The 25,998-nt window shown below is 40.0% G+C and overlaps 1 long non-coding RNA gene across 2 annotated transcripts; it reads right to left on the bottom strand.

Annotated features, from left to right (window-relative positions):
• Nucleotides 1-10,019: 10,019 nt before the first annotated feature.
• On the bottom strand, nucleotides 10,020-25,982 carry LOC148109709 (uncharacterized). Of its 2 annotated transcripts, XR_015725295.1 has the most exons (3): nucleotides 25,594-25,982; nucleotides 12,537-12,855; nucleotides 10,020-12,420 (listed from the first exon to the last, which is right to left on the bottom strand). It is a non-coding gene; the product is annotated as an uncharacterized LOC148109709 (long non-coding RNA). The 2 variants fall into 2 exon arrangements; XR_015725294.1 differs by having other exon boundaries at nucleotides 10,020-12,855.
• Between the last annotated feature and the right edge of the window lie 16 nt (nucleotides 25,983-25,998).

The raw sequence follows: 25,998 nt of genomic DNA, 5'->3' as shown, positions 1-25,998 counted from the left end.
TGTTGGTTAGCTTCTTAACATTCCTTTTAAATGTCGTAAATGTTCATGTTCTAAAACTGTGGGAAAATATGATAATGAACTCTAGCTTGGAACATTTCTTGAAACATCCTGAAATGTCTTTTGATACTGTGCAAGAATTATTATAAAATAAAACAAGCGATTTTCATTTCCGAAATGAAAACATGACTTATTGCAGGTAATGTGAATGATGAATGCAAACAGTGATCAAAAATGTAGTGTTGAAGATTGGAAGTGCTAAACTCATATTTCATCCAAAAGCAGTCATGTTCACTTAAAGCTCATACTTCCAAGATTTGCAGTCATCAATGAGAAGATTAAAAGGATCATATATCATTTTCAACAATAAAGAATTTAAAAGTGTCTTCTATAAATTTCACCTGAGAGTTTCAATTGTAATTCAAAGAAAAAAATATTTTGAAAGTATCATTCACATTGTTAACACCAACTACTGTTGTGTTAATGTTAAGTACAAAGAAGGATTTTTAGGCATGAAATGTTTAATAGAACTTATTAATACAGACTCTGCAATTTAGATTTATGGTCTCACTTATAAAACATACCTGACCAAAAAAAAAAGTAAATTTCAATCATTACCACAAAGCTTCAACTGTTACACATAAAAGTGTCTTAATAATTTACTTAAAAGGCGAAATATCACAATTTTTAAAATAGTTTAATGGCTTTCATTATTGCTGTGGAGCTGGAGGTAACATCTGGGGGAAAATATCAAACTTAATTGTAGGCGTTCCAAGGAAAATGATTCCAATAAGAACTATATGTAAACTTTATTGCATTTTGAACAGACAGTACTATGAAATGCTAGGGAAGAAATCTGGAATGATAGCCAAAGTTTAGAAAGATTTCCAGATGTTTTTATTTGGCACAAGGTCACTACACTTGAGTATCTCTAAATGATGCAATAAAGATATAAATAAATGAATCACTAAAGTATTTTCCCAATAAACTGTGTATTTACTATCATAAATTTATGATCACAAAGGTAAATTTTTCTGAGAAAGTATCTGAAGAGCTCAGAATTGTGGTAAGAATGGTAATTGGAATTATAGTTTGGCTTCAGTGGCAGGCTATAGTTTCAGAACTACAAAGGTAATTTGAAAACCGTATTAAGCCTTGCTTGGTTTCTTCATTACAAATTTGGAAATCAGGGGCGCCTGGGTGGCTCAATTGTTAAGGTCCCTGGGATTGAGCCCAGCATCAGGCTCCTCTTCGCTGGGAGCCCGCTTCTTCCTCTCCCACTCCCCCTGCTTGTGTTCCCTCTCTCACTGGCTGTCTCTCTCTCTCTGTCAAATAAATAAATAAAATCTTTTTTTAAAAAAAGAAAAAGAAATTGGAAATCAGAGCAAACATTTAGAATATGAAAATATTTTTAGAAATTTGGCCTTATTAAAAGATATTTGATCAAACATTATTTGGAGTTTTTCTGTGAGAGTGTTTTGGATGAGATTAATATTTAAATAAGTAGACTGAGTAAAACAGATTGCCCTCCATAAGTGGGGTGGACGTCAACCTGAAGGCCTGAATAGAACAAAAAGGCTGACCTTCCTTCCCACCCCCCCAAATCCCACCCCCAAGAGAGAATTCCTCTTGGCGGACTGCCTTCAAGTTGGGAAATCTTGGTTTTTTTCCTGCCTTCGGACTCAACTCTTCCTGGGTTTCAAGTCTGCCAGCCTTTGGACTGGAACTACACCATTGGCTCTCCTGGGTGTCCGGCTTGCCTACTTACCCTGCATATCTTTGGACTTGTCAGCCTCTGTAATTGTGTGAGCTAATTCCTTATAATAAAACTCTCATATATATTTATACATATATATTTATATGTTTATATATTTACGATTGGTTCTGTTTCCCTGGAGAACCCTGACAATACACTTTTTCCTATGCATAGTCTTAAAACATGGACGTTTTATATAAGTAACTTTTGTACAATCTTATTTAGTGTTCATTGAGAAAGTAGTTATATATAACATTTACCTTTTGAAAGGATAAGGAATGTGGGTTGTCATACTTGTGAACAGCATGTCACAGAACATGGTTACCTGAAAGCTCCACTCACTCCTGAGTACTTTTCGGCTAGTCAGTCTTCCTCAAACCTGGATGTGGTCTAACTGGCACCCAGTGGGATTTCTCTCTCTCTGGTCCTCTGACCCTATAAGTCTGGCAGTGCAGTTGGCTATAGGGTTTATTTTCTTGGAAGCTGAATCACAGCGATGCCTAGCTGATAGTTTCATCTAACACCTCGGTTATATGAGGTCTCTTATTATGAACCTGTTTTCTTGTTTTACTGTTGGTCTGGCCTGGTGCTTTGGAGGTTATTTCTTCCCCCAACTCCCCGAGAAGATAAGAAAAAGAGACTCCTAGCTGTTTCCTTCCTGTTACCTACTAAGTCACCATCTTCTCTGTATTTGGACCTTTTCCTAATAGTCTCTAGCCCTTTGCTTATTCAGTGTGGTAGCTTTCTGATAGTAATTTAATGTTTAATCATTCAGGTGTAAGAAACATTGTATTTCTCTGTTTTTCTAAATTAACTTAAATCTAACACTGACCTTCCTCAGGCCTGACTAAAGGACTTTCAATATAGGTGAAATATGGGATTTTTCTAACCCCATCACTGGATCTTACGAGATGCCAAGGATCGAGTGTAGTTCATTGAGTTTTCCATTATTCCCATTGCTTCTTTTAGAGAATGCTATTGCTGGGCGATGGTCCTTCATCAGGCCCTGTTGCTCTGTAAAGGTCATCAAAATGCCCTCACTGCCATCTCCCCACTGACCACAGGCTGGCAGAGCATAGAGACGTCTGTTTTGCTCTTAGGCCCCTGCACTTACACCAGCCTTGACCACTCTGGACACAGACACCTCTTTCTTTTTTTTGAGGTGGGAAGGGGCAGAGGGAGAAGGAGAGAGAATCTTAAGCAGGTTCCACATGCAGGGTGAAGCTCTCTGCAAGGCTTGATCTCACAACCTTGAAATCATGACCTGAGCCAAAATCAAGAGTCAGATACTTAACAGACTGAGTCACCCAAGTGCCCCAACCCATCCAAACCTCTTAAGAAAACTTCCCCAAACCTAATCCCCTTCCCAGTCCCTGGGACTCCTTTTTCTCTAACCAGGCTACGTCCTCCTTTTTCCATCCCAAGCACCAGTATCTTCCACATCCGTGTTCATCCTCAACACCAGGTTAATTCCTTTTCAACGAAATACTGGAAGAATTTTTTTCCACGACAGCCCCTGAAATACAAAGGAACTGCAGCACACCCCTCACCCTCCCTACACACAATCAGTGGAGATGAACCCAAATTCTAGAACATAAAGTCTTGATTGGAAAATGGGTGATTCCTCTCTATCAAAATGAGGAAATACATTTCCATCATGATGAGTCTATAGTCAGGAAAATAAGACAAAGGTGATATTTCTTTTAAATATACTATGAGACATTTCAGACTTACAAAAAAGATGTGCACATTAATGTAGTCAGCACTTGTGTTAAAAAATAGGGGTGCCTGGGTGGTTCAGATGGTTAAGCATCTGCCTTTGGCTCAGGTCATGATCCTGGGGTCTTGGGATTGAGCCCCGCATCTGGCTCCCTGCTTCGTGGGGAGCCTGCTTCTCCCTCTCCCTCTGCTGCTCCCCCTGCTTGTGCTTTCTCTCACTCTCTCCATTGCTCTGTTAAATTAATAAATAAAAAAATTTTTAAAAAATTTAAGAAATATAGCATTACTATCAGTTTGTATTCCATAATCATATTTTCCTTATTTTTTCTCCCAACAAAAATGAAGACTTCTAAATTTTGTGGTTCTCATTTCCATGCATTTTGTTAAAATTTTACTACATATGTATATATCCTTTTTTTTTTTTAAAGATTTTATTTATTTATTTGACAGAGATAGAGACAGCCAGCGAGAGAGGGAACACAAGCAGGGGGAGTGGGAGAGGAAGAAGCAGGCTCATAGCGGAAGAGCCTGATGTGGGGCTCGATCCCAGAACACCGGGATCACGCCCTGAGCCGAAGGCAGACGCTTAACTGCTGTGCCACCCAGGCGCCCCTACATATGTATATATCCTTAAGCAATATATGTATGGTGGTTTTGTATGTTTTAAGTTTGTACTCCAATAGTATCTTCTGGTGTGTATTCCTCTGCATCCAGCTTCATTTGTGGGGAGATAGATGCAGATTTACATTTTCACAGCTGTAGAGAATTTCCTTGAATGAATATACCACATCCTACTTACCTTTCTCCTGTAGATGGGTTGGGTTGTTACCAAGTATGTATTACCAAGTATTACACACAACGTAGCTATGAGCATTCTTTTTCATAGTGCCTTGTTGATTCAAGTAACATTTCTCTAAAGGAAACTTTACCTAGGAGTAGAATTGCCGGGTCCTAGGGCATGAACATCTACTTCAATATCAGCTGCAAATTGGTCTCCAAAGTTGAGACACCGACATACCCTTGTAACCTTTTGCTTCACATCTTTACCAATGCTTAACATGCTCCGAATTCTTAACTTTTGCCAATGTAATGGTATTTCATTGTGGTTTTAATGTCCCTGATTACCAGTGAAGTGGAGCATTATTCATGTTTGTTAGCTATTCATTTTCCTTTTCTGTAAAGGGCTCTTGTGCTTGTTCATACCCTCTGTCATCATCATCATTATTATTTTACAATATTGGGTTGTCTTTTTTGTACTGATTTATAGGAGTACTTTATGTGCTCAAGAAACTAATTCCTTGTCATTAATTTGCATTTGCAAATATATTCTTCCAGTCTGCAGCTTGTCTTTATATTGTTTGTGGTATTTTTGGATGTACAGAATTTTAAAACTTTAATATAGTCAAATGGCAGTTTTCTTTCATGTGTGCCTTAATTTTGTTTTAAAAAACTCTTTTAGGGGCACCTGGGTGGCTTAGTTGGTTGGGCATCTGCCTTTGGCTTGGGTCATGATCTCAGGGTCCTGGGATCAAGCCCCACATCGGGCTCCCTGTTCAGCATAGAGTCTGCTTCTCCCTCTCTCAGTGACCCTCCTCCCTGCTTGTGCTCTCTTTCTCTCTCTCTCTCTCTGTCAAGTAAATAAATAAAATCTTTAAAAAATTAATAAAATTTTTCATGATATCACTCCCAAAGTTAAGGGTATATGTCTAATGTATGTTCAACATTCTTCTTTTTGCTATTACAGTATCGTCCAAGTATAAATTCACACTGGTGTCATGATACAAGTCTATCTTTCTGGTCAGAATTCAACTTGGCTTACAAGTGATTCTTTTTTTTTTTTTTTAAGATTTTATTTATTTATTCAACAGAGAGAGAGAGAGCCAGCGAGAGAGGGAACACAAGCAGGGGGAGTGGGAGAGGAAGAAGCAGGCTCCCAACGGAGGAGCCTGATGTGGGGCTCGATCCCACAACGCCAGGATCACGCCCTGAGCCGAAGGCAGACGCTTAACCGCTGTGCCACCCAGGCGCCCCACAAGTGATTCTTAATATATATTTTTAAAGATTTTATTTATTTATTTGACAGGGAGAGACAGCCAGCGAGAGAGGGAACAGAAGCAGGGGGAGTGGGAGAGGAAGAAGCAGGCTCCCAACAGGGGAGCCTGATGTGGGGCTCTATCCCAGAACGCCGGGATCACGCCCTGAGCCGAAGGCAGATGCTTAACGACTGAGCCACCCAGGCGCCCCGATTCTTAATATTTTTGCTCCCTTTAGAGCAACGTAATCATGAGGAAGGCAAATGTTCTCTGGATAGGTATTACAAACTTTCCCATATCCCACCATGAAGTACTTCCTGTTTAATTTTAAAGTAATAAATTTCTTTCGACCTTATCTAAAAATCCGTGATCCTCTTCATCCTCCACTTTAAAAAATACACCAATTTTCTTGCTTTTCCTGAATACTTTGAAGTGGGAATAAGCAGCAGGAGATGGAGCCTCAGCTTAGCCTGAAATGAAGTCAGCACATCTACAGGATTGGTGGGCAGGCTCACCAGAAGCCTATTTCCATGAAGGTCTGAAAATCCTTGAAGGACTGAACTCATCCTTGGGGAAGAGAAAACCAGGCATAGTAAATTTGGTGCAGTTGCAAGCCTTTACTTTTCTGAGGGAAGAGGAAATTCTGTATCAAGCCTGAAACTTAGATTTGATTCACAGGTCAACAGTACATTCCCTACTCCCTTCTTCCCCTGATGGAAAACAGATATGACATTAAAGTCAACTCAATAAGAATTTTAGATTATATAGTATAAACTTTCTTCTCAACTGAGAATACTTTTATCTTCAAATATTTATGCTAAAATATTTGACCGCCAGACCACCCAGGTTCCAATCTCAGCCTTATCACTTATCTGGAAGACGTTCAGCAAGTTATTTAATTTCTGTGCCTCAGTTTCTTGAACTGTAAAATGAAAATAATAAAAGTAGTAGCTACTTCATAGGATTATAATGATGATTAAATGTTAATGTATGTGTATGTATGCATGTGTGTATATAAATATGTCTGTTTCCCATTTGTCTGCTCATACAGCCCAGTAGCATTGGGCACATAAAGTATCTGGATGTTGGCATCTAAATTCTTTCTCCATTAAAAAGAACCAAGACTCCTTGAAGAAATGGTTTATTCCAGGTCTGAGGCAGGGAAAATACAAGATGAACTTGGAACATCTTTTGTGGTATGTCAACGTCACAGGAACCTGTTTGAAGGAGCTCTCATGGACAAAATCTGTAACAATTTGAACATTAAAAAAAAAAAAAAGGAAAGGTATATAACCTATTGAGTAAAGAACAGGGCCATGGGGCACCTGGGTGGCTCAGTTGGTTAAGCATCCTACTCTTGATTTCAGCTCAGGTCATGATCTCAGGGTTGTGAGATCGAGCGAGCCCCATCGTGTTGGGCTCCACACTCAGTGGAAGTCTGCTTCTCCCCTTTTCCCTCCGCCCCTCTCCCCACTTGTGCCTGCTCTCTCTCTCTCCCTCTAAAATAGGTAAATAAATCTAAAAAAAAATATTCTCTCTCCCTTTGCCCCCCCATTCTCGCTCGCTCTCTTAAAAAAAAAAAAAAAAAAGAAAAGGCCACAATGGTAAAGATAGATAAGGAGAAAGTTTATTCTTAAAGTAGAAAGTCATGTGGAAGAAATGAGGGAATTAGAAAAGCATCATTTGATAACCATAATAGTAATAATTATGGATGGTAAAACTAGTAAATGAAAGTTTGAGGAATAACAGAATATTTACATCATCTCAGAATATCTTTCCACAAGATACCTATTAAGTACAAAGAGTAAACTAATAACTTGACAGTGGAGAAATCTGGTTGATACCACCTCAACCAATACTAAAGACAGTATCACTAATAGTGGGACAAACCAATATTATATGCCTTCTGAAGCACTGACGAGAACTCAGCATAGGAAAAAAACAACAGCAACAAAAAACAACTCAGCATCACTTCTGTAGTATTCTAGCCAAATCACTGAGTCTGAATCTAATCATGAGGAGCTTTCAGACAAATCCAAACCGAGGGACTGTCTACAACACAACTGACCTGTGCTCTTCAAAAATAATGTCATTTACTACAAAGACCGAGAAACTGCACCAGGTTAAAAGATGCTAAGGAGGTATGACAAGTGACTGCACACATAGTCTTGGATTTTCTTCTGATTTAGAAGACATTTTTAGGACAAGTGGTGAAACCTGAATGTAGGTTAGGTAATAGTATTACATTAATTACAGTTTCCATGATTTTAGGAAAAACTACTGAGGTATTTAGAGATAAAATGACATAATGCAACTTACTCTTAAATGGCTCAAGAAAAAAATTACTATGATAGACACATATATGAAGGGGATAGGGAGAAGCAAATGTAAAATGTTAACAATTGGTGAATCTGGGTGAAAGGTATTAAAGAGCTCTTTGTCTTATTTTTGCAACTTTTCTGTCTGAAATTCTGATTTGTTTATTACCTTGATTATGGTAAAGGTTTCATGGGCATATGCATATGTGCAAACTCATCAAACTGTATACATTAAATATGTGCAGTTTTTGTGTATCAATTCTATATCAGTAAAGTGGAAAAAATGTAAATGTATGTAAGAGTTTAGAATGGTGTCTGGCACATAATAAGTATATGTGTGTTTGCCATCATCAAGATGATGCCATCATCAAGAATGTGAGGGTAAAGATCATGAACGTAGGTGACATTTTTCCTTAGATTATCACGAGTCCCAGGAATCCCAGGACTTGTGATAGTTTATTTTAGTGTCTAACATAGCCTGTATATTTTTTTTCACTTGGAAAGAATTGAAAAGCATATGATCTTAAAGTAGAAAGTAAAAAATAGCTTTTTATTTGAAAAGAATGGAAAGATTTTGTAGGCAGATCATAAGCACACCATCTGGTTAACTCAAGAGAAATCCTAGAACTTAGATTCCGCATTTTTTATCAGCTGTGTATGGTTTAAGATAGACCTCTGTAACCTAAAAATATCTAGTCATATTTGTCTTGCTATTCGTAAATTAACTGAAAATGCCATCAGTTGCAGTACTAATGATTTCATTGATCCTAAGAATCAGAGTCCATCATGGTTCGTATTTCTCAAGTTAAGATGTTCAACTCTGTGCAAGACAAATTCATCATGTAAGAAGCAGGCAAAGTAGGCACAGTAGTGTCTAAAATTAAATAAATTTTAGTCTTTAAATGCAATCACAGTGATCCTCAACCAGGTACAATTTTGCCTTCAGTGGATATTTTGCAAAGTCTGGAGACATTTTTGGTTGTCACTACTGGGTGGAAGGAGGGTGAGGAGCAGAAGGAACATTACTGGCATCTAGTGTGAGAAAACAGGGATGCTACCAAATATCCTACAATGCACAGGACAGCCTCCTACAACAAAGACTTCCCTGGTCCAAAATGTCAGTAGTGACAAAGATGGGAAATCCTACACAACGAATACATTTTCTTTTTTTTTTTTTAAAGATTTTATTTATTTATTTGACAGAGATAGAGACAGCCAGCGAGAGAGGGAACACAAGCAGGGGGAGTGGGAGAGGAAGAAGCAGGCTCATAGCGGAAGAGCCTGATGTGGGGCTCGATCCCATAACGCCGGGATCACACCCTGAGCCGAAGGCAGACGCTTAACCGCTGTGCCACCCAGGCGCCCCTGTGCAAATTTTTAAAGCTGTTCAGGCCACAACTACTTGTCCCAACAAATGGGAGAGGATAAATCTCTCCCCATCCTCTTTTGCTTATTTTGTGCTTGAGCGAAATGATGTAGGAGGAAGTTACTTATCACTGCTCTACTCCTCAGGAGTGTATGCTTGAAGGTGCCCCCATTAAAATGGAGAAGCTACAAAGTGCTAAGAGTTCCTTTACACCATCATTCGGTTTTATTTCTCACTAGGAAAGGAAATGTCCACAAAACCTTCATCAATCTGTAGCAAAACCTCAGGTCATCTGATATTTTTGAAAAAATTGTGTTTAATGTCTTGTATTCAATGACCACATGTCTAGAAATCTTTGAAGTAAGAAATAAGTGATAATTACTTAAGGAATACAAATATTAATATTCTTTTTTAAAAAATAACTTATTTGAGAGAAGAGAGACAGAGATAGCGAGAGAGAGCACATGCTGGGAGGGAAGAGAGAAGCAGGCTCCCCACTTAGGAGGGAGCCCGACGCATGGGGCTCGACCCAAGACCCCAGGATCATGACCTGAGCTGAAGGTAGATGCTTAACCAACTGAGCCACCCAGGCGCCCCTCCTATGTTAATATTTCTTGATGTATCAATTGTAGACATCTACTCCTACCTTTGAAAAGGGTAAAGATTTAACTACTTAAGCTATTTTCTCTCCTCTTCAGTTTTAGTATATTATCTTTGTTATTATATTGAAAGTCTTTTTAACTTAAGATAAGGTGCTGTTCCTGGTTCATCAGCTTTTTTTTTTTTTTTTTTTTTTTAACAATAGCTCTTGTCTCCCCTGTTGTCTCCCCTGTAGGTAAGATGAAGCCGTTACCACACCCTCCTTTCCTTGCCTCCTTCCAACCAAACTCTGTCAGCTTCACTTTTGCTTTCTATCTTTTAGTTTTATGACATCAAGGTTAATGACAGCTACATTCTGTTCTGTAGCTATAAACAAATATTCAATGTTTTGTCCATAACCAATTCTAAACTTTGACTGGCAGTAAGCAACATTTGCTCTGTTATCACAATGTAAACATTACTTAGTGCAAAAACAGGTGCTACACCAGGACAACATTTCCTCTTTCATGAGTCCACTTTTCGACCCCTCCCACTGCCACTTAAGAGAAGATGTCCCTTTCCTTAAATTCCATCATGTTCAAAATCAAGCCACATTTTAGTTTGCTTCCTATCTGGACTGTGGCTTTCTTGAGATTTTGTTTTATTTGTTTTTCCTACAAATCCCAATTGCCTTTCTTTTTCCCTGTTGAAGAGAAGACATATGTGCCTCTCTTATCCATCCATAGCATGAAATACTTCCATTCTTTGAATACATGGAGCACGCTGACTTAATGTCCTCGGGAGATATATGGCTTCCAGATCGGCCACTTCTTGGCATTCTTCTTCACTGGACTCTTGGTTAGTTACTGTGTTCTTGTATCCCATGTCTTCTTTTTTGATTTTTGCCCTTGTTTTGCTGGCACAGATTAATACATTTTCACCAGGATTTCTTGTCTTCTAATTTAGAACATGTCCTTGATTTTCCTTTCCAAAAAAAATTAATATGCACCCATTTGAATTTCTTCTACTTTAAGTGTTCTCCCTTTGTGAACCTATCTTGCAACTCTCTTCTTAGATTCCTTACAAGAAAAGCACCAGTATTCTTTAAAAGGTAGGTGTATTATGAATTCTGTAACTTTGAGCAACCGTTGGTTCTCTATATGGTGGAATAATGATCCAGATAATAAGGAAAAACCTAATACATGTTTTGCAGCAGAAAAGTTGATAGCTTTTATAAAGGTTGAGTGCGAATTTGACCAATTTTGTCAAATTGTCTTGATTTTAATAGTATTTCCCAATAACAAAGATTAACTCAATTTAAGGGTGTACAGTTTATTGTAGCTATTTAAAGAGAAGATCTAAATTATAACCAGAAATGTTTTTAAATATTAATTATTTCTTATAAATATAGCTTAGAATAGGATTGATTCAGAAGCCTGGGACTAAAGGCAGGTAAAAATTGAAGCTTTTAAAAGGTGTCTATAATCCCAGCGTCTTTTCTGCAATAATGAGTTAGTGAGGTTGATCAAAGTTAAGAGATCTGTCAGAAGGATAGATAATATAAAATTCCTGGACATCAGTAGAAACTGGAATCTAAAACCAAGAGCTAGATAATATAGTCCCCAGAGCCGAACAGTCAAGATTCATGGAATAAATGGAAGGCAAGTATCCCAGCTGCAAAGAAATAATAGAGGTAAAAAGGATTACCCAATCAGCAAAGACACTACAGGCTTGTATACAGAGATGCTTTTCAAAATATTTGACAACCAACTGGGAACAAAGACTAATCAGAATTGAGGCTGACCATGGCTATGGAACCAGTGCCCAGAGGACCCTGCTGGACAGAGCATTAACTTTTGAGTAGATACACTGGAGGGAGGGCCCAGGTGGCCTCCAGATGGGAGCAGAAGTGTGAGGAAACACTGGCGTGTCCCGGATAGTAGCCCTTTCAGTATTTTAACCACCAGTATAGCCATGCTGGTAGTCTTGGCTCCCTGAGGTGGTTTCCAGTCTGGAGCACTAGCAGTGAGCAGAAATCCAGATAATTTTCTAATCATCTATGCAGGAACTCAGCTTCCAAGGTATGAAGCAAAAATCCAGTTCTTAAGAAACTGAGTGACAACTGTAGAAACTCAGCTCTAGAGGGGAGCTTATGCCCGAAGCTGAAACACTTGGAACAAAAGTTAGGTTAGAATAAGCAGCAAAGCCAGAGGGCTACTGAATTTGGGCTTTGCATATCTTATTAGGCTGGGGTCAGGTTGGAATCACAGTGAAGGGCAGGCCAGGATCACAGATGGGGAGGCAGCTCGTAATGAGAATAACCTGGATTAGAACGTGAGGGTCCAGACACAACATTTCCATGTATTCTAAAATCTTACTGATTACCAGCTAGGGTTTAGTGCACAAAACAGAAACCATTGGAGGTATCTTAAGCATGAAGGGATATATCATACAGATTTATGTGCTTAGGAAATCTTTGAAAGGGGCGCCCGGGTGGCTCAGATGTTTGGGCATCTGCCTTCAGTGCAGGTCATGATCTCAGGGTCCTGGGGTCGAGTCCTGTGTCAGGGTCCCTGATCCGCAGGGAGTCTGCTTCTCCCTCTCCTTCTTCCTCTCCCTCTGCTTGTGCTCTCTCTCTCTCTCTCTCTGTATCTGTCTCAAATGAATAAATAAAATCTTAAAAGAAAATATCTTCGAAAGGGCTGAAGGAGCAGGTTCGAGGCTGGGACGTCAGGAATGACTTCTAGAGCAATATAGAACGGACTCACCAGGGGACTGCCTTCTGAGGCCACTACTTGGAATGACGGAGTTCAAGACCACAATACCATGGAAGCAGGATTCGTGGATTTAGGGTTCAGGAATCCAACATGGCTCCTGTTGCCACAGTGACTGCACTCCAACCCCCAGAACGCTGTAGAAGGAACACTGAAGGTGCTGCTATAAAACAATAAAATCTCACATTTCCATGACCTCACCTGCGCAGAAAAGTAAGCAAGAGGAACAAGAGCTCTCACCTGATTTCTGCCCTTCCAAATCTCATTTGAATATGTCTAATTGACAGAAGCCAGCTCACATCCAGAGTTGTACCTGCGAAGGAGCCAGGATTGCAGATTTTACTGTTCTAGCCTCTCCTGTACAGGAAGGCACCCTAGAGAAGGGTAGAATGCAGGCTGAGTGAGCCAGTGCACATTATCCACTAAAGCGACACACCCATTTTAAAGTACAAAGAAATACGCTGAGTGGGAACAGCTAAAGGTATCAGCTCAAGGTATCAGCTAAAGACAAGATGCTGTGGAGGGGCACCAAATTCAAGATCAGACATTTTCCTGGGGTGTTTACAATCAGTATGGCCTTGATTTGCTTTTAACAGTTAGTACCTAATTGGTCAATCTTCTTCTTTCAGGAAACTTACTTGACAATTTTATTTTGCATATGGGTAATGCATGCATATGCTTCAAAATTTGAAAGTTTCACAAAGCTTTGTAGTCACTGCCCCTCAGCTACTCAGTTATTCTCCTTAGAAGTAAACAACCATATCTTTTTGTTTTTATTCTAGTACAATCTGCTCTGGATTTTTAAAATTCATTTTTTATATTTTTTATTTTAATTTTTAAAAGTAGGCTCCATGCCCAATGTGGGACTTAAACTCACAAATCTGGGATCAAGAGTCACATACTCTACTGACTGAGCCAGCTAGGCAACCCCCAACAATCATATCATTTTTGCGTGTATTTTTCCAGAGCTATTTTATTCATATATACATATGTGTGTGTCATAGTCTCCCTTCCCCTTTTATACAATGATGACCTTTATGTGCATTGCTGTCCCCTGTATTTTTAAAATCATTTCCCAGTAGACCTTGGACATTATGCCATATCACCACAAAACGAACCTCTCCATTCTTATTTATAGATGCCTAGTCTTCCACTGTATGATTAAATACCATAATTTATTTAACCAGTCCCCTATTGGTACATGTTTAGATTGCTTCTTTTGCTATTACAAAGAGCGCTTTGAGAAATAATCTTGTACACATGTCATTTCGTGAGCCTGCTGGCATAGTCATGGGATATTCCTAGATGTAGAACTGCTGGAATTTTGAGTATTTAAAAAAAGAATATGGACTAGAAATGATGAGGAAGACCGGAGGCATTAAGATAGTTCTGCAGAGGAAGGTCATTCTAATGTGCTTAGATTGGGGTCACCCTAATGAGTCCTCTTATTCATTAGGTGCTGAATCCTCTAGGACTTTAAAGATTTTATTTATTTATTTATTTATTTATTTATTTATTTATTTATTTATTTATTTGAGAGAGAGCACAAGTGGGGGAGAGAGAGAAGCAAGCTCCCCCCAGGCAGGGATCTGATGATGGGCCCAATTCCAGGACCCCAGGATCATGACCTGAGCCAAAGGCAGATGCTTAACCAACTGAGCCACCCAGCTGCCCCCTCTAGGACTTTATTTAGGACCTTGTGATTTCACTTGATGCTTTCCCCTTAATCCTCCAATTTACTATGATCAACTTGTCCTTTAAAATTAAGTAAACTTGGGGCCTGGGTGATTCAGTTGGTTAAGCATCTGCCATTGGCTCGGGTCATGATACCAGGGTCCTGGGATTGGGCCCCGCATCAGGCTCCTTGCTCAGTGGGGAGCCTACTTCCCCCTCTCCCTCTGCCTGCCACTCCCTCTGCTTGTGCTTATGCTCTCTCTCTCTGTCAAATAAATAAATATTTTTTAAAAATTAAGTAAACTTAACTATTGGTACTTCATCAAGATAAAAAGGCTCTGCACAGCAAAGGAAACCATAAAACTAAAAGCCAGATTACAGAATGGGAGAAGACATTTGCAAATGACATATCTAGCAAGGGTTAGTATCCAAATCTATAAAGAACTTATCAAACTCAACACCCAAAAATAAATAATCCAGTTAAGAAATGGGCAGAAGACATGAATAGACAATTTTCCAAAGAAGACCTCAGGTGGCTTACAGACACATGAAATGATGCTCAACCTCACTTATTAAGAGGGAAATACAAATCAAAACCATGATGAGGTACCACCTCACACCTGTCAGAATGGCTAAAATTAACAACACAGGAAACAACAGGTGTTGGTGAGGATGTGCAGAAAGGGGAACCCTCTTACACTGTTGGTGGGAATGCAAACTGCTGCAGCCACTCTGGAGAACAGTTTGGAGGTTCCTCAAAAAATTAAAACTAGAACTACCCTATGATGCAGCAATTGCACTACTAGGTATTTACCCAAAGGATACAAATACACAGATTTGAAGGGCACCTGGGTGGCTGGCTCAGTGGGTTAAGCATCTGACTTCGGCTTGGGTCATGATCTCAGGGTCCTGGGATCAAACCCCCCATTAGGCTCTGTGCTCAATGGGGAGTCTGCTTGTCCCTCTGCCCCTCTCCCTACTCATGGCCTCGCTCTCTCTCACTCTCTCTCAAAGAAAGAAATAAAAAATCCTTAAAAAATGCAATTCAAAGGGGTACATGCACCCTGATGTTTATAGCAGTGTTATCAACAATACCCAAACTATGGAGAAAGCCCAAATATCCATTGACTGATGAATGGATAAAGAAGATGTGGTATATATACCATGGAATATTACTCAGCCATCAAAAAATGAAATCTTGCCATTTGCAATGACATGGATGGAGCTACAGTGTAATATGCTAAGTGAAATAAGTCAGAGAAAGACAAATACCATATGATCTCACTCATATGTGGAATTTAAGAAAGAAAACAGATGAACATATGGGAATGGAAAAAAGAAAAGGAGAGAGGGAAACAAGCCATAAGAGACTCTTAATGATGGAGAACAAACTGAGGGTTGATGGAGGGACGTGGGTGGGGGATGGGCTACATGGGTGATGGGTATTAAAGAGGGCACTTGTGATGAGCTCTGGGTGTTGTACGTATGTGATGAGTCACTGAATTCAACTCCAGAAACCATTATTGCATTGTATGTTCACTAACTAAAATTAAAATAAAAGTAAAATAAAATTAAGTAAACTTAATAAAATTCCCCTTCGCAGGACAATTTACCAATATCTATAAAAATAAATAATACCTGGGGGTGTCTCAGTGGCTCAGTCGGTTGTGCTGTTTTGACTGACTCATGTGCTGAGCTGACTCTTGGTTTCAGCTCAGGTCATGATCTTGGGGTCGTGACATTGAACCACACGTAAGGCTCCATGCTCAGTGTGGAGTCTGCTTGAGATTCTTTCCCTCTCCTTCTCCCTCCCCCTCTGTCCCTCCCCTCACCAAATAAATAAATAAATAAATAAATAAATAAATAAATAAATAAAATCTTTTAAAAAAATAATGCACATACACTTCACCCAGCAATTCCACTGTAATCACCATAATATCTAGCAATAGGGTCTGTTTAAAAAACAAAAACAAAAACATTATGGTACATAGAGTCAATGGCGTACTCTTAGTTATATAAAAGAACAAGGAAGCTGTTCATAAGCTGCTATGGAAAAATCTAGAAACATCATTAAGCAAAAGAAGCAAGGTGCAGATAACTATGTAGAATATGCTAATTGTGTAATAATAAAGATCAGGACAATATATACTCATATTTGATCGTAAATGAATATTTACAATTTCTAGAATGATACTTACAAAACTAACAATGGTGGTTACCTGTTAGTGGGAAGGAAGGAAAAGCCAGGCAAATGGAAGACAGAAGGATGGGGGAACGGGGATGGGGGTGGTGAGAAGGGGAGAAGAAGGAACAATTTTTTTAAAAGACAAAGTATAAAATAAAATAAACTTTAAGTAATATAGTCCAGAAGCATAATATACTGGGAAATCCCATGTTCCTTTGAAAACTCTGGAAATTCCTATGGTACCCACATATTTTCTAGGTGCCTTTGTCTTCAAGTTCTGCTGACTTCTCTTTTTTGTCTATTTTACCTCCCATGCACTGTTGTCCCTTTGCCATCCTGTGTCACAGTTGTGCTGTCATCCTGATTCATTCAATCCCCAAAACACCACACAAGGCTGCTTGTAGCACATTATGGTCCACAAACAACCTCAACTTGGATCTTGTTCTTAAAATTCCCTCAGTCACTCCCTCTGCATGACTGCCTCTCCACAGAGCCCTGTAGCTGGGTACTTGTCTCCTCTTTGATCTTCCCTGTTCCCTAGTGTCCCTTCAAAAATTTCTGTGAATTTCTTAAGGCAAAGAAATTTGGCTCTCTCTTTGCCTCTCATCCAAACTAGAAGGCCTCTCTACCAGCCAACCAAAAGCATGTTGGTGTGTAGGGTAGGTGGTATGTGTGTAGGGTATGTGTGTGTGTGAGAAAGAGATTATCATTTTGAAATAACTTTAGACTTAACACTGACGTTACAAAAATAATACAGAAAGATCCTGAATACCTATCACCCAGTTTTCCCTAGTGTTAATATCTTGAATAACTACAGTACATTTATCAAAACAGGAATTAACATGAGTACAACACTATAATGAGAGTTTATTTGGATTTCATCAGATTTTCTATTGACGTCCTTTTTCTGTTCCAGAATCCAATCCCAGATCCTACGTTACATTTAGTTATCACGTCTCCTTAAGTCTTCTCTTGCACTTTCTCAGTCTTTCCTTGTCCTCAAGACCTTAAAATTTTTGGTGCGCCTGGATGGCTCAGTCCATTAAGTGTCTGCCTTCAGCTCAGGTCATGATTCCAGGGTCCTGGGATTGGGCTCTGCCTCCTTGTTTGGCAGGGAGCCTCCTTCTCCCTCTGCCTGCCACTTCCCCCTACTTGTGCTTTCTCTCTCTCTCTCTCTCTCTCTCAAATAAATGAATACAACCTAAAAAAAAAAGAGCTGGAAACTTTTGAAGAGTACTGAAACTTGTGAAGTGTACAGTCCTTTTGTAGCATGGCCTTTAGTTCAGATCTGAAATTTTTTTCATGATCAGATTGAGGCTATGCATTTTTAGCAAAAAAGTTCAAGAGATGTACTTCCTTTGGAGGGTACATAACGTCAATGTACAAAGTGTTTTCAGAATTACTAACCCATACACTTAGAAACAAGTTTACTAACTAACCAGGATATATAGTACCTGGTGCAGTTCTTTTTTTCTCTAACTTTACAGTGTACAGTCAAAATTCTGGTTTCCAGAGTTACTTGGGTTAGTTCTTTCCTGCTGCACTCCTTGCAGCCTGCTTAATTTATTGATTCATAATACACTTAGGTTAATTTTTTATAATTTATATTCCATATTGGGTTTCCTTCACAGTCTGGTTGAAATTTTTTAAAAATTTACATTACAATATTTCATTTTAAACGAAGTATATTCTCTTCAGGAGAAAGATTCTATAGACAGCTCTCTTACAGCAGAGACCAAGCTAGGTTAGGTCCAAAGATGTAACCTGTCCACACAGAGGGTTTTTTGTTGTTGTTGTTTTGTTCTAACAATTGTGAATTCCTTGCCACCATTGAAAAGTTCGAAACTTCACATAAAATGTCCAAACTGACAGCTTTGTTTAAAAGAATCAGATCTATCTACACTGATTCTGCCTTCCCATACGGCAACAGTTCCAACTCATAAGTCTGTTGTGGGACAAAGAGGTTTCCTTAGAGGACGTTAGGGACTCCTGCAATTGAGAAAGAGTGCTCGGGGTCAGAGTGAGGGACACCAGGAAAAGGCAGGATCACAACCCAGGTCCACTGACCTGAGCATTCCTCTCACTACACCACATTCCCTCTGAGCAGTAATATCAAATGTAAAAAGTTACACCCTCTTGGAGGAAGTTTAGTATGAATAGTGGCTGAAAATACAGGTTATGAAGTCCAGTGGGAGTTCAAAGTTCAAACCCTGACTCCCCTTCTTAACTCGTATATGATCTTCCTTAGGACTTCAGTGGTATCATCCATAAAACAGTAGTGACAACATTTTGCACCTTAGGATTGTTGTAAGGTGTAGTTAAACTAATGTTCCTCCCTTAGTCTTCTCAAACTGTATACTGCCCAAATGTTGACTTATGTATTGAAGTTTACCGCAGTTGCTGCCTTACGGGAAAGACTGCTCTTCAGAAGGGTGGTTCATTATCAAGATCAAGGAGCAACCAGAATATTGACTATTCTGACACAGTGGGACAGGTTAGAAATGAGAGGAGAGATACCCAAAGAGATAAGGGGTGAGTGTGATGTAAAGGGGACCCTCCACTCAGAGATCACAGCCACAGAAAAATGTTAGGCATCCAGGACAGAGCATGCTAGCCTAGAGAAGGATCCTGAGGTGAACCACACATCTCTTCCTTACATGTCAGATGGCTAGACTCTCCCCATATTATCTTTTATTCAGGAAAACTGGAGTGGCTCTCTTAGAGACATGGATCTGTTTTAAACCAGTGAGGCTGTGGGCATTTGGGCCGGGGCTTGTGCAGGGTCAAAGGATTGATTCCGAGGGAAGTGGTCAGTAGCTATGTAGATGTACTCATTCCTCTGACCCATAAATGCTGCTGGACTAAAACATGACCATCAAAGCCTTTACTGTTACAGTTTTCCTTCATTCAGCCAACTGTGAGTTCAGGAAATGGGGAGTCTTTTGACATCTCTCTCTCACTCCAGGATTGTTGAACCAATTACTGATTCTACTTTTAAAACATCTCACATCAGCCATGGTATCCGTTTCTTTGCCACCATGCCAGTTCAGGTCACTATTCACTCTCCTGAATCCAACTCCTACATTTCCTCTTCCTGGGACCCTCTTCCTTTGGTTCTCACCATTCAGATTTTCGTCCTACTGGCCCTCGTTGGCCACCTTTTCTTAAGTAGCCCCCTCCTGGTCACAAGATCAGGTTCTCTCTTTTACTTCTTTAATTCTACTTGACAAAATCTAAAATCATCTTGGTTTTTTGGTTGTTTATATTACACTAGAGTATAATTCCACGAGAGTATAGAGACTATAATTGTCTTTTTCACTCTGCACCCCTATAGTGTAGAACAGTGTCTGGCATTGTTGAATGAATGAATAGATGAATAATCTCCTAATTGGTCTTCCTATTTCTGCCCTTGTAGGGTGGGGAAAGTGAGGCACTTGCCTTGGGTGAAAAATTTTAAGAGGGTGCCCAAAACCTTAGTATTCAGGATAAATCACAATTTAATGAAATAATTTTTAACAATCAGAATAAATGCAAAAAATGGTGAAAAAACAACATTTTAACTAAGGACAGCATCTGCACTCCCACAGTCCTATTGTATTTTTCTCAAGCTAATCCCTGTCCTGGTTCCAATAAAATTTTGTTTATAAAAACAAGGAGGGGGAGTATAGGCCATTGTTTGTAGATTTGCTTTTTTTCAAGTCTTGCTTTAAAATATGATTTATCTGGCTGAGTGTTTTGGCAGCTCTTTACATTTTGCATCCTAGGTGAGCGCCTTACTGTTTCTCCCTAGTCGGACCCTGCTTGTGGCTTTTAAATTTTCTCTTCACACAACAGCCAGAGTGGTCTCTTTGCAGGCAAATCAGATCATATCACTCCATTGCTAATGGCTTTCCTTTGCACTTAATAAAAAGTCCAAAATTCTTAGTGTGGCCTACACCTACCTGTCCCTACACATGCTGTCCCCCTGCCTTGCTCTTGAACCTCAGTCCCATTGCCTACCAAACTCCAGGGGTACTTGCTGGAACAAGCCAAATGTCCCACCACCTTCATACAGAATATTCTCTGCCCAGAATATTTTTTTCCAAGATACTCCCAAATACTGGTATTTCCTTTCCAGGTTTCAGGTGCCAGCTGGACTTTTACTTCCGTGGAAAAGCCTAGCTTGACTCCAGTCCAAAGCAGCTTCCCCTGTTACTTTTTCATAGCACTAGGGTTTCTCTTTCATACACTTATCACATTTGCAATCATGTGTTTAGTTTGATGATGATTTGGTTAATATCTATCTGCTCACTCGATTGCAAATCCCAAGGATCAGAGATAATGACTGTCTCTTTGTTCTGCTGTTTCTGTCACCTTTATCACATGCCTCATCGGTAGTACATGCTTAATAAACACCTAACTCAGTGACTGGGTCATAACAAATTCCTAATGTTTCAAAATTATCAGAAAGGTAACTCAGATAGTGTATGAAAGCAAGAAGGAAAGCAAATGAACTTTCTAGGCACTTTAATGAACTTCCAATTCATTCCCACTGTTTTTTTTTTTTTTAATTAAAAAAATTTTTTTTTTTCAGTCTGACTTTTTTGCTCTGAGGCTGCAATCCTATGCTTACTCTTTTCATATCTATAGCTTCCAAGGTGTCTATCCTTACTCTTGAACAGCCTGGTGAATTTTTTTATGATTGCCTGTAAGTGTCAAAGGTAAGCAGATCAGGTATTCTTTCAATTAATGCTGTATTGAGCTTTTCTCCATAAATAATGGCTGCTCACACCAAAAAGGCACTATGATCTTTTTTTCTTTTTAAGATTTTATTTATTTATTTGAGAGAGAGTAAGCACGAGTTGGGGGGAAGGGCAGAGGAAGGAGAAGCAGACTCAGGGATCATGACCTGAGCTGAAGGCAGATGCTTAACCTACTGAGCCACCTAGGGACCCCTCCCCAAAAGTGAATTTTAATGATACACATACTAGCTGTCAATATCAGGCCAGATAGAAGTAATTTATAGGAGATCAGCCTTTCCATTAGAAATCATTAGAACTTCATCATTTCCTGCACTGGGATAAAGCGAATCTGCATATAAACTTCTGGGCATTAGGGTGATAATTTCTATTTTTTGTTTTTTTTTTTTTTAGTTTAGAGATTCCTTTATTGTCATCAAACTTTTTTTTCCTCTAAATTTAGATCCCTTTATTACATTAGGCGTTTCTGTTTTTTTTTTTTTTTTAAGATTTTTATTGATCTATGTGAGAGAGAGAGATAGAGAGAGAGAGAAAGCATGATAGAGATAACACAAGCAGGGGGAGCAGCAGGCAAAGGGAGAGGGAGAGGGAGAAGCAGATTCCCCACTGAGCAGGGAGCCTGATGTGGGGCTCATCCCAGGATCCTGGGCCAAAGGCAGATGCTTCACCGACTGAGCCACCCAGGTGCCCCATGCATTTGTATATGGTTCAATTGTGTGTGTGTGTGTGTGTGTGTGTGTGTGTGTGTTGTTTTACTGGAATGTGTTATAAATGTGCCTAAATTCTAGCTCGCATGGCTTGACCTCAGCCACCCAGAGGTCCCTTAGTATTTAGCAGGGAATCTTCAAGGGAGTGTTTATTCTGTAAGCTCTAGACTCGTTTTGCCTCTCCCTCTGCTCCTGCGCAGCTGCAGACTCAGGCTTCTGCTCAGCCCCTCACCACCTGCAGTTGTGGGCCAGGCGGCCCCTTCCAGGCCTCAGCTTCTCTTCTTCCTTAAGACTGGCCCCCACCACCAATGGCTGTGTAAGGGAAAGAGGGCTGGGTCTCAGAAACTGCTCTCTCTCTCTGCTTATTTCTTTTTCTTGCCTTGTTGCAGTGACTTCCATTAAGTTCCGGAACTTCTAGCATTGCGTTGAAAAGGAGTAGTGAGAGTAGATATCCTTGACTTGTCCCTGATTTTGGAGGGAAAGCATTCAGTCTTTCACTGTTAAGTATGCTGTTACCTGTAGGTTTTTGTTTTTGTTTTTCTTTGTTTTGGTAGCTGCATTTTACCAAGTTGAGGAAACTTCCCTTTATTTTTAGGTGGCTGAGAGTTTTGTTTTGTTTTTTTCTTTGAATAGATGTGGGGTTTTGTCAAATGCTTTTTCTGTGTCCGGCCCCCTTTCTAAGTCCACATTTCTGATTCCAACAAATTCCTCTTTCAAACTGATTGTCATTGGGAATTTCTACTTTTTTTAGGCAATCACCGCCTATGCCCAAAATGGTCTGGGTGGAGACACTCAAAAGTCCATCACTTCAAAACAGACTAGTCATGAAAATCAGTGTATTTTCAAAGTTAGAAGTATTCGTTCTCAATTCCACATGCAGAAAGAAATCAACCCAGTTGATACTGAACATCACTAAGCCTTGTCCAATTTCATTTAATGATAACTTCAATTTAAGGAATCTTAACCTGGGTCCTGAAACACTTAACTGCAGTATTTGAGGTCTCAGTAAGTGCTCAAACAAAAATACATATTCACAAAAATAAGCAAAAAGTTAAACTACAGAGTGCTCTTTGAAACACTTGTTTTGCAGGAATCTATGGTCATAAGAGTTTGTGAAATGTTGGTTAAACAGGAGTCTTTATCATAGAAGGTCTCAGCGCTTTTGGTATGCTAACGTGTATTATAAATCTCCCAAGAGGAGAAATATAGGGGGAGTTGTTTCCTAAATTTCTTTGATTATGGTAGTGTTTTATTTCAGAACATCTTCTGGGTAGCTTTGGAAAATGCTGGTTTACAGGTGAAAGCAGTCTAAATTCATAGAAAAGAAGTATTTTTTTTCCTAATCAAAAAAATGTAACACAGGCTAGCAGATAAAACTCTGCCTCAATTCTTTTCGATACAGTATAACATTGAAGTACACTAAGTTTAAATTTAGTGTTCAGGTTATTAGTTCGTTTTCCCTATCAATAAGATGGGGGCTCGATTTGCATTCAAGGCCTATTCAGGTACCCTTTCAGATGAATGAAAAAATTTGGCTCAAATGAGTCTTGACAGAAAACAACTTTGAAATGGCAGTTTTTAGTTTCTGCTTGTCTCCAGAGATATAAAACACTTTGCAAATGACACCCCCAGTTACATTTAGATTTGATTATTTGCATACTTTACTTACCTCAAGGCACTTAAGTTTTTTTTTTTTTTAAGATTTTATTTATTTATTTGAAGGAGAGAGACAGCCAGCGAGAGAGGGAACACAAGCAAGGGGGAGTGGGAGAGGAAGAAGCAGGCTCCCAGTGGGGCTCGATCCCAGAACGCCAGGATCACACCCTGAGCCCAAGGCAGACGCTTAACGACTGAACCACCCAGACGCCCCTCAAGGTACTGAAGTTTTGAACAGGAGGTTAAGTTAGGAGTCTGGGTTCTGGAGTCAAGCTGCCTGAGCTCAAACTCTAGTGTGCTGTTCATCCCTCCTCATAAGCTGGGAGACCCTGGACAAGCCTTAACCTCTATGTTTCCATTTGTACAGTTTACGAGTACTTTGGTAAGTTTTACAATTTACACGTCTTGTAACAAACCTAAATAGGGCAAATAATTTTATCATTTCCAATTGACACTCAGAATGTTTAAGTGACTTGTCCAGGTTCACAGATAGAGCTGGTAAAGGAAGCTACAGCGACTCAAAATCAGATATTCATTTAGACTTTAATACTTGGGTATTTTTCCACTTTATTATATGTTGCCGCCCAACATCAGATAAAAATGGCGTATTTGCCACTCCAAAATGGAATGGATAGATTATATAAATACAACTTTGCATACAAATAAACAGGCTTAAGATGTAGTTGAGATAATCTGTGAGGATTCCTGAAGGAAGTATGCAGGAATGTGGGAAGACAATTAACTTTCATAACTTTTATTGAGCACCTACTGCATGTCAGATGCTATTCTACACATTTTATATGACTCTTAATCCTCTCAATAGCACTTTAGGTTTTAAGGAAGAAGTATTTAGGCTTTCCAAGATAATGGAATGATCCCAAGAACATACAGTTCTGTATGCTGATTGTGGTGCAGCAATCTACACATGATAAAATGACAGAATTATACACATAACATTTTAATGTCAAATTCCTGCTTTTGATATTATACTAAACTTACGTAACATAACTGTTGGGGAAACTGGGAATACTGGACCCCTCTGTTCTACCTTTGAGGAGTACTGGTCAGGTATTTTATAGAATTCCCTAAATTTGAGTTTGTCCAGTTTTTTTTTTAATTTAAGATTTTATTTATTTATTTGACACAGAGAGAGAGCACAGCAGGGTGAGTGGCAGGCAGAAGGAGAGGGAGAAGCAGGCTCCCCATGGAGCAGGGAGCCTGATGTGGGGCTCCATCCCAGGACCCAGGTAACATGACCTGAGCCACCCAGGTGCCCCAAGTCCAGTATTTTATTGTTTCTTTTTAAGAGAATTTTTAATTTTTTAAATAATATTTTATTTATTTATTTGTCAGAGAGAGAGAGAGCACAAGCAGGGGGAGTGGCAGGCAGAGGGAGCAGTAGGCTCCCCGCTGAGCAAGGATTCCCCATGGGGGACTTGATTCCAGGACCTGGGGATAATGACCTGAGCTGAAGGCAGAGGCTTAATCCCCTGTGCCCCACAGGCGTCCCAGTCCTGTGTTTGAGAGTTAGATAGGCATTATGGTTTTTGGGGAGGCAGACCACAGAGGTCTGTACTGTATTTGCAAGTGTGAATCTAATAATTATTTTTATTTTTAATTTTTTAAAACTATTTTTAAAGATTTTATTCTCTTGACAGGGAGAGAGCACAAGTAGCGGGAGTGGCAGGCAGAGGGTAAAGAAGACGCTCCCAACTGAGCAAGGAGCACCATGTGGGTGATCTCCATCCTGGGAGCATGACCTGAGTGGAAGGCAGACGCTTAACGGACTGAGCCACCCAGGCGCCCCTAATAATTATCTTTAAATAAAAAGACTAAAAATATGATTAGGAAGTTTACTCGACTACAGTTCTTTCTGGCTCCACAACACCCCCACACATCTATTAACAATTCACAAAATTTGAGTTGTTTGGGATGTGGATAAAGACACCAAACTAATATACTTCCAGCACCTCCTATCTGGCACTTCTGTTCAACAAAAAGATCTGGGAATGGCGGCGTGCAATACGCACGGGGTACTGAGGTCGTTTGGTTTCTCCCAATCCAGACCAGAGATTTTTCAGACGGCTTACTTGTAGACTAGAGCCACGGCCCAAATCCTGGGGTCTTCTTCCGGCCACAACCCAGCAGCTGCGCAGCGCCTGCAAGGAACCGTCCAGGCGCAGCTGGAACCGCCGCGAAGGGCCTCAGCACGTCTCTGACAGGTCCCACCGGCCAGGGTCCCCGCCTAGCAGAAACACACGGAACCCAACACCCACCGCCAGGAGCTAGGGAGCGGGGAGGGGCCCAGGCAGCGGCCACTCCCCAGGCTCGGTAGAAAAAAAAAAAAACTGGGACAGTGCCGACGCGGTGCTGGCCAGACGAGGGGCGCGTGGCACGCACGAGCCCTCCCGCGCATGCTCCAGCCGCCCGCTGCCCGCCCCCTCCCTGGGTCCCGCCTCTTTCGCTCCCTCTCCCCCTCCCCCGCCAACCTCCCT

This window comes from Ursus americanus, chromosome 7 (genome assembly GCF_024610735.1).
Source record: "Ursus americanus isolate L20-20 chromosome 7, mUrsAme1.1.p, whole genome shotgun sequence".
NCBI classification, from domain to species: Eukaryota; Metazoa; Chordata; class Mammalia; order Carnivora; family Ursidae; genus Ursus; species Ursus americanus.
The sequence above is the reverse complement of the archived record's forward strand: the minus strand, read 5'-3'. Positions and strand labels throughout refer to the sequence as shown.